General features: G+C 42.2%; 1 long non-coding RNA gene across 1 annotated transcript in view; it reads right to left on the bottom strand.

Annotated features, from left to right (window-relative positions):
• Positions 1 to 2,709: 2,709 nt before the first annotated feature.
• The window catches only part of LOC121030512 (uncharacterized), a 14,484-nt gene continuing 8,115 nt past the window's right edge, over positions 2,710 to 9,078 (bottom strand). Inside the window, exon 3 of the long non-coding RNA XR_005790261.1 lies at positions 2,710 to 2,945. This is a non-coding gene — a long non-coding RNA (uncharacterized LOC121030512). The remainder of the gene's footprint in view (positions 2,946 to 9,078) is intronic.

The raw sequence follows: 9,078 nt of genomic DNA, 5'->3' as shown, positions 1-9,078 counted from the left end.
TTACAAAGCGCTTTTTATACTTTGGTCTGTGTCTACCTGGGATTTTCATTTTAGCCCTTTTTCTCCACAGCTGTTTTACGCTAGTTATGCTAAACTGACTCTGAGAATTTGACACCCCAGTTCTCATCTACCTCTGTATTTTCCCTTATATAGTTACTTTTCTTCTTTTCTCTTTTGATTGAATTTTCCAAATTTCAACCTAGGTTTTCATCTTAACTCTGTGGCCTTCCTTTATACTCCAGTAAGACTTTATTGTCTACTTTAAATGCTTCCCATGATATTTTATTTAACTGACTGATTATGTTCCAAGAGAGTTAACATGTTCTGTAACTCAGAAGCATGACTAAGGTAGCCAGGAGGTGTAGGGGATTTATCTGCTCAGTGCGATCCAATCCTTTTAGTTGCTGTTGAAGAAATAAATCAGTGTGGCTTAGAGTGCAGATCCAGGAGACAAAGATTTTTGTGTTGTGAGAGGATTTATCTAATTCTATTGTGTGTAAAGCCAATTGTTGTTGCACTTTCCTCCACACTACCATAATGGCTGTGACTTCTTATAACTTCTTATGTTTCCTTCCAATATTTAGAGTGCAATGGAGTTTAGAGGTTGCTCCTCAGTCTATCCTGTTGTCCAGAATTATTGCTCGGATAAGATAATCTTTATTGTGTCCCATAGGACTGGACACCTGCCTCAGAAGAACTCCTTCCAGGGTTACATGAGCTATGAGTGTACTCTCTGCACTGTGACTTCTTAGGTCTGAAACATTACTATATTCAGCAGCTATTCTTCATAAGTTCTGGTTTGGAATTATAGCTATTACCTGTTTTATTAAAGAGAAAATTTTCTTCTCCATTTACTAAGAAGTTTTCTCTTGACCTCAAAGAAAAGAGCAGAGTAGTAGTGGCTTTAATTTGCCTCTTTAACTGCAAGCTACCCTTAAGACTTACTTCTACTTCTACTGAATTAATGAACCTCTTCAGAGGCAAAGTTCTAATAATTTGCCAATTAGGAAAATACAAACTTCCTTCTCTGCTGACAGCCTCTACATTGACTACTCTTATGTCACAGACTCTGGGTCTGGAGTTCTCTCTTGTCCAGCAAGAGAGTGGATGCAGGATTTAAAATGCAAGAGAGGCTAATGTCTGGGAGGAGACAAGAGCCCTGAATAAGGGTCCTTGCTCCGTTGTTATTAGGATCACAAGGCTTACAAGCTTGATGGGCTTGCACAAAGAGACAATGAAACCTTGACTTTTAACTCACGGGCATGAGAGAAAGCAGGGTTTGAAGATATGAGATTAGGGGTTTGGGTCAATACAAAACAAAGTCCTGGTGTCAAAGTCCTGGTGCAGGGCAGATGACTGTTTACAGCAGACATGAGGCCCCACCTCTGTTTACCTAAACTTACCTATGGGAAAAGAAAGACAGAGCATGCTACCCAGGGTCAACAAGGCATCTTTCTTTTGCTAATTAGCTCCACTCTGGGCAACTTCTGCCTTGCTTTGGTCAAAAGTCCTGTTGCCTTGTTTACCTATTTTGGTTTCCTTCCTGTGAAAGTAGTTTTCTGCTATTTTACTAAGTTGGGGGGTGTTTCCACCCTGAATACCTAACCTTGTTTACCTAATTTTTGATGCTTTCATCCTGAGGCTTTTCTATTCCTATACCTTTGTCCTATACTGGGGGCCTTTGCCCTGTTTACCTAATCTTATTTACCTAATCTTGTTTACCCAAACTTGGGTGTGTTCATCCTATTGCTTTCTAATTCTTTATTGTTAACCCATCAGTGCAAGCTCAGGGATTTCCTAAGCTTATTCCCCACAGTTCCCCCAAGTTATGTTGATATGTGGATTTACATAAATTTCACCATGGCTAACAGTACTGGTGAAGAAGGGAAGGCCTACCTTCCATAGATTAACAAGCCAAGGTCCTTTAATTTCCCTTTATGTGCAGAAATTATAGGGCCAGACAAGTCTCCATCTTTCCAAAAAAAATATTCTCCTTGCTAGACTGGTCAAAGGATATGGTCTATGTTATTTTGTTTCAAGATGTCCTCCAGGATCTTTGTCAATAATAGCCCAGTTGTCCCAGTGAATATTATGCACAGTCTCTCCATAACAGGTTGTCCAAGGAAAATTATTCCAGGGGTGGTTTGAATATTTGAGACTAGAGTAAACTGTAACGTTAGGAGTGTGAGATATATGGGGGTTTTTTTTGTTTGTTTGTTTTGTTTTGTTTTGTTGAGGTGTATCAAAGCTTGTGGCCGAGAAAAACGTAAAATTGTCTGGCCTTGTAGAGGCTTTGGTCTGTAGACACAAAAAGTCAGCCGATGTTTACTTTGAGACCAGCAGATAAATTGCTAAGTTTGGTAACACACATAAGAAGTGCTGAAGTAAGCCATCTTTGAGATCTTGGCATATAAAGCCAATTCTCTTGTTCAGTTTGGAAGGGTGGGTTAAGATTCGCTCCTCCCACTAACTCTGTCATTATTGCTAATAGGAATATCCCAGGCTAGGAGTGTTAAACTATCAAATATAGGTGGGTTAAAGATATGAGCCCAATATGAATATTGAGCTTGACCTGGACAAATGAGGGCAAGGAGAAGAATCAGGGTTACATATATCAAATTCCAATTAATGATGGAGATCATGGCCATCAGATGCGAATTAGGGGTATATGCAATATCATTGTGCTGTAAGAGGATGCTGGCCTGGTTAGACAGTGGTTTAAGGCTTCCCCATGTTATATCAGGGGAAAAGACCTGCGTTTGTAGAGTGGCTTCAGGATGAGGAGTCAATGAAGAGGCTTCCTCCATCTGGAAAAAGGGGGGTGGTGGCTGCTCAATCAGAGCCATTCTCTGGAAGTTCTGGTTCATTGGAAGATATCCTGGGTGTCTCCATCATGCCATGGTATGGCTTCACCAACCAAGAGGGAATCCACAGAGGTCCAGAATCTGAAAGAACACAAGCATATCCTTGACCCCAGGTGAGAAGTTTAGTGGGCACAGTCCATGTGGGCCCCCTTCGGTGGTTTTTTATCTGATTTTGAAGAATGCCACTCAGTTGCAGTTAGTCCTTGAGGAATAATATTTTAAAAGTTAAGAGTAATCATAGCACAATCAAGAAGGAGCCGAGGCTGTGCAGACAGCCAGGGGTATCTCCCCCTTTTTGTTTTTTTTTTTTAACATGTTTTTGAGCATATTATGTGCTCATTTTACAATTGCTTGGCCTTGTGGATTATAAGGAATGGGTAATTCCAACCAAGGCTTGAGTAAAACAACTTAAAAGGGTGTGTTGTCTTGTTGTTTTACCCTTTTTGTTAAAACTTTATTTATTTATTTATTTATTTATTTATTTATTTCCTTTAATAAAAATGTATTCTCATTTTTTATATCTTTCTTACATATCTCTCTCTCTCTTTTTTTTTTTTTCAACGTTTATTTATTTTTGGGACAGAGAGAGACAGAGCATGAACGGGGGAGGGGCAGAGAGAGAGAGGGAGACACAGAATCGGAAACAGGCTCCAGGCTCTGAGCCATCAACCCAGAGCCTGACGCAGGGCTCGAACTCACGGACCACGAAATCGTGACCTGGCTGAAGTCAGACGCCTAACCGACTGCGCCACCCAGGCGCCCCTCTTTTTTTTTTTTAATATATACAGAGTTACTTATTTCCATTAGCCTTACTGGCTACATTTAGCAGAATTTTAACTCTTAGAAAGCTTAGTCTCCAGTGAAAAGTAGTAGCCAATTGTGAACTGTCTGTTACATCAGAAAGTTTCTAGGTGGCAGACTGATGAATCCATTAAGGATAAAGCTTTTTTTTTTCTTAATGGATTTAAGTATCCCTAGGTTTTTTTGCCATAGAAGTCAGAAGCATAAACCTATGTTTAGTAAGCAATGCTTCAGCATTCCATTTGATTTGGAAGAGGCCTACATGTCCAATGAACTTAATTTATCATTTAAGCAAAATGTTCAAGTTTTAGGTTACCAAAGACCCTGAAAGCTATTTTGACAATTACGCATGAAAACTATGAGACAGACAAAGTTAAGCATTACTTTAAGTCATCCTTTTGCTAACAAATTGGAACAGGGATAACATGAGCTTGTTTTACCTTCAGTAAACCTGAGTAGAATAGAGTTTTATTATTCAATTTTGATAATTTAAATTTTTTTTCAACGTTTATTTATTTTTGGGACAGAGAGAGACAGAGCATGAACGGGGGAGGGGCAGAGAGAGAGGGAGACACAGAATCGGAAACAGGCTCCAGGCTCTGAGCCATCAGCCCAGAGCCCGACGCGGGGCTCGAACTCACGGACCGCGAGATCGTGACCTGGCTGAAGTCGGACGCTTAACCGACTGCGCCACCCAGGCGCCCCATCAATTTTGATAATTTAAAAAACATGTCTATCTTAATTACATTTTATCTGTGTGCCCTTAAAAGTTTACCACAGTCAATGTTCTCCCATAGAACCAGTTAGGAAATCTGAAGTGGGTGGTGAAAGTCTAAGGGGATGTTTTTACCTTTTGACAGCGTGGGGAGGAGGAGCTGATGCTGCCTGAGGCGTTGAAGAGCCAGAGGTGCAGACTGCACCCCAGGTGGTGCAGAAACAGGAGGAGGGGGAAGGGAAGGCAGAAAAGGTGAGGTGTCACCAAGAGGCCTCAAGGCAGATAAAGGCGCAAAGGGCAGAGGAAGAGTTCTCATAGTCCTAAAGCATGTCAACTCAGATAGATGAGCAGATGCAGATTTTTGTTTTTCTTTTGTTTTGTTTTGTTTACCACTAGTGGAATTAGGCAGCCCATGTCGGGGCCAGAGAAGACAGGGAAGTTCCCCAAAACAAAAGGAGTTTCAGCAGCTGCTTGGGAATATTTCTTAAAATCTTCATCCCGAGGTAGACTAGCCAGAGACAATTGGCTGTAATCATCATAGTTATTAACCCAGAAAATGAGTGAGGGAGAAGCCCCCACATATGTTAGAGTAATCAGAGCGTATTGGGAGAAACAGTCAGAGAAAGAGTTAAGAGTCCCCTATATTAGTGATGCGCTGTATAAAATACATCACACCAGTTTAGTGCATTATTTTACTGACAGTGATTGGAAGCTGGGTTTGCTGCCTTGGTTGGGAATATTGCCCTGTGCCAGATAGTTGTTCAAAAGACACTGGAATAGCAGCATCCAAGTTTTGCACATCATGAGTTGCACAAGCATTACGAAACTCTTGGGCACAGAAAGCATATTGGGCTGAGGTTGTTGGGAAAATGAATAAAGTTTTACACCATAAGATGGCTGACGGGACTAAAACAAGCTCTGGTCTCTGGCTTAGAAACCCCTCTTCTGGGTTTTTCTTGCCTTGTTTGCCACGCGGAAGCCCCCCCCCCCCCCCCCCCCCCCCACATACACAAATATGAAGGTGGACAACTATAAATTACCCTTCCTGCTTGCATTTGGCGCTCAGATCTTTGGAGAAATGGTCTCCTCTGAGCCTGCCGATGTTAAATAAATCTCTGATCCACCAAGATCTCCGAGTGCCGCTTGGTTTTTCTGCCAGCGTTCCAGCCTGGTTCCGTAACATATTTGGTTCCCTGACTGGGAAACCCAACCACGCTGGCCCATTGTTGCCACCAGTTTGGGAGAATGGTGAGGCGGTGAAGGAATGAGGGATCACAAGGGAGAAGGTGCACCCTGCCTGAATTTCAGCAGTCTTCTACTCAGTCACCTCAGGCTGGCCCCGCTCCACCGTTCCTGCCAGACTCTAGGAGACTTGGCAGGTGAGGACCTGGACCTGATGTCAGAACCGGTAAGGCTGGGGCCCAATCTAATCAGGCCCACTTGCAAGAGCGGAAGGGGGACCTGATCACTCCCTGAGACTTCAGAAGTCTCACAGGTAGGAATTCTATGGGAGGGAATGTAATTACCTCTGGTGTGTATGTGAATGTGAATGTGCAACTCTGTCTAGCTTGCCTGCTGAGTTTAATTCTGTGGCTCCACGGGCGGGCGCCCTTGGGGTCCCCAGGGGCCCACAGAGTCTGAATGGGCCCATCTGCGATTCCATGATGGATGATGTGTGGTCTGTGGCAGCATCAAGTGGTTTCTGATCATGGCTCGCAGGGCTGAGACCACTGTGGCTGAGTGTCGCCTGGGTTCCTTCAGGACATGGCCAGTCAGGCATCTTCTGGTCTACTCATCGGAGGGGGCACCCCTGTCCCTCTGTCTTTGCGACTTCGCCTCATGGGAGCATTGTGGGGTCGGGATGGAGTAAGGAGGGAGTTTTTGGGAGGCTGTGGAATTGGGATAGCCCCTGGCACATTGGGGACCCTATGTGATTTGGAATGGCCCACTTTTGGTGTGTGTGGGCCTTCTGGGGGAACCTTGGATGTCCCAGTGGTCCACTGCATCTGGCATATTGTCTCTAGAGACCCAGGTCACACTGACTAATTCCCATGCATCGACTCCTGGCTTGAAATTGCCCCAAATCCTCTGCCTTGGATGCGATTCATCCATAGTAAGCAGAGCCAGGCAAAGGTTTTAGCCACTTTATCCGGAAACTCACCCAGGGGACCAAAGAAGCAACCCACTGCTCCCCTAGTGTTCCACCTCCTCATGACTCATTAGGCTCCCTCCCCACTCCCCTGAGCTTGAAACTCCTCCCCCGTATGCTGCCCATTTCTCCTCCCCTTCCAGGCCCAGAGAACCCTCCCCCACAAGGACCAATGGCCAGATTGCACCCTTGGTCAGGCACAGGCACCCTTGGCCAGGCACAGGTGCTCTCCAGATGCTGGTCCACATGTGTCGATACCAAGAGGCTCTCCTCCTGGGGACCAGAACAGGGGGCTGAGAAGGCCATAAATATGCCCAGCAGCAAGGGGATTCCCCCCTCTCAGGGATTATTATACGAGACTATGTGAGGCTTACACCCTGTTCGCTCCAGAGGCACGACAAAAGGACAGGGAAGGTCTAGCCACCAAGAGGGGGGAGGCCCAGAACCTCCTTAGCAAGGGGTCAATGAACCTACTGTAAGGAGAAAGGACATTAAAAAGAATAAGTGTTCCAACCAGGGAAAGTCCCAAAACCCAGCTGATATCAGGAGGAACCTCGAGAAGGAGACCTTAATAGTCTAGCCAAGATAGAATCAGACTAAAAGAGCAATGACTCTCAGGACACTGACTCAGGACACTGACTCTCTCTCCCTGTTCCTCTGCTAACAGATGTGAGGGATTATCCCTCATTTCCCAGGTTAACAGCTATAATTGGAGCCAACTGTGGTTAGTCTATCTTGGGACAGGGACTTTAAGGAATATTCCCAAGCAGTTGCTGCTTCTGCCTTCCCGTCCCCCTCATGTTTCTGCACCAACTTGGGTGTGGTCATATACCATCTTCAGTGTCTCAGGCACCATTGGTTCTTCCTCCCACCCTCCAAGTCAAGAAGCAAAGTGCACACCCCCTTGGACCACCCATTTCAGAGATCTCCACTGGTGCCCCAAATGAAAATTGACAATGGGGAAAAAGTGATTGACTTTTGGGTGGATGCAGGTGAAACATATTCGATGTTTAAACTAATTTAAGTTTATTGGACCTGTCTTTAAATTATCGCCAAAGGTCAAATAAGCTCATGTTATCTCTGTTGCAATTTGTTAATGATAGTTAATTTTGTCTGTCTCAAAGTTTTCATGGGTAATTGTTAAGATAACTTTCAAGATCCTTGGTAACCTGAAAATTTCCAAATAGGATGGAAGGCTAAAGCCTTGATTATTGAACATAGGTTTGTGTTTTTAACTTCTTATTGCTGAGAAATTAAGGCTATTCAGACCTATTGGAAAACATGTTTTGTACTTAATTGGTTCATAAATTTACCATCTAAAAAAATTCTGGTGTAAACACCTCTCAGTTGGTTACTAAGTCCTCAATTGGAGACTAAGGTTTCCTAAGAGTTAAAATTCTGCTGAGTGTACTTAAGACTGATGAAAATAAGGAAAGAAACCCTGTATGTAGGAAACTAGGAGGCATATAATAAAGATATAAGGAGTGGAAATACAATTTTGTTGAGGGTAGATGAAAATAATTTTGTCCTAAATGAGACTGGTTATTTGAAAAGAAATGGCTTTGGGACAAAATCTGAAAGAAAAAGAAAGTTGTAGAAGGTTGAGATGAATGGAATTTTAAAAGTACACTAGTGTAAGGTTGAAATTCTGCTTTTCTCTCTGCTCAAATGACAAAGTTTTCTTGAACTGTTGATCTGCTCTTGATAAGACAGTGCAAAGGTCTGTCCTCTGGGAAAAATCAAAGTTTTAAGTTTCATCTTTATCAGGTCTTTGATTACTTAGTTAAAACTGCTCAATGTTTAAGGAGCTAGGTTTTGATAACAACTATATAATGCTATACATTCACCTGTGGGATCTTTTATTGAATAAATAAATAAATAAATTTTAGTTGAATAAATAAAATTTTAAGATTTGTAATGATCTGTAATGTAGGATGCACTTATGACTTCCTGGGGTTTTAACAAATTTCTCAGGATTTAAATGATAAATGAAGTCTTCTTGACCAATTAGGCCCTTTTATTTGGGATGCTAAGTTACTTGGAAAATCACTGTCATACAAGGGTAAACCTTAGGTTGTATTGCACAGGTAAATGCTGTAACGGCCCAAATATATGCAATTCCTAAAGTTTTAATGTTTTGATATAAGGTCATCACCTAATATTCTGATTACTTGAAATGTTATGTGTCACAGAAATAACCAAATTTCTTTGTCAATTGCATCATAATGAACTCTCATCAGATCTTTAACAATGTCTATTTCTGAGATTTTGTCATTTATAATCATTCTTATTCTCTCACAAAACATGTTTCTTCTTCAAGGAGATTTATAAAAAGGACTTTGAGGACAAATACAGGTATTCTACATCTTTAAGATTAATTCTAAATTGGGTAAGAATTTCCAGAACTAAAAAGCCGCATTCAAATTGAACAAGAATTAGGAACATGGGATTAAATGAACTGAGGAAGATTATAGTTTTGTGATTCTTGTTGAAAATATTGCTGGTTCTCTAATGTTTCCTCTTCCAGATTAAAGAAACTTTCTCTTAAG

This window comes from Herpailurus yagouaroundi, unplaced genomic scaffold (genome assembly GCF_014898765.1).
Source record: "Herpailurus yagouaroundi ecotype Mexico unplaced genomic scaffold, PumYag 140, whole genome shotgun sequence".
Taxonomy (NCBI): domain Eukaryota; kingdom Metazoa; phylum Chordata; class Mammalia; order Carnivora; family Felidae; genus Herpailurus; species Herpailurus yagouaroundi.
The sequence above is the reverse complement of the archived record's forward strand: the minus strand, read 5'-3'. Positions and strand labels throughout refer to the sequence as shown.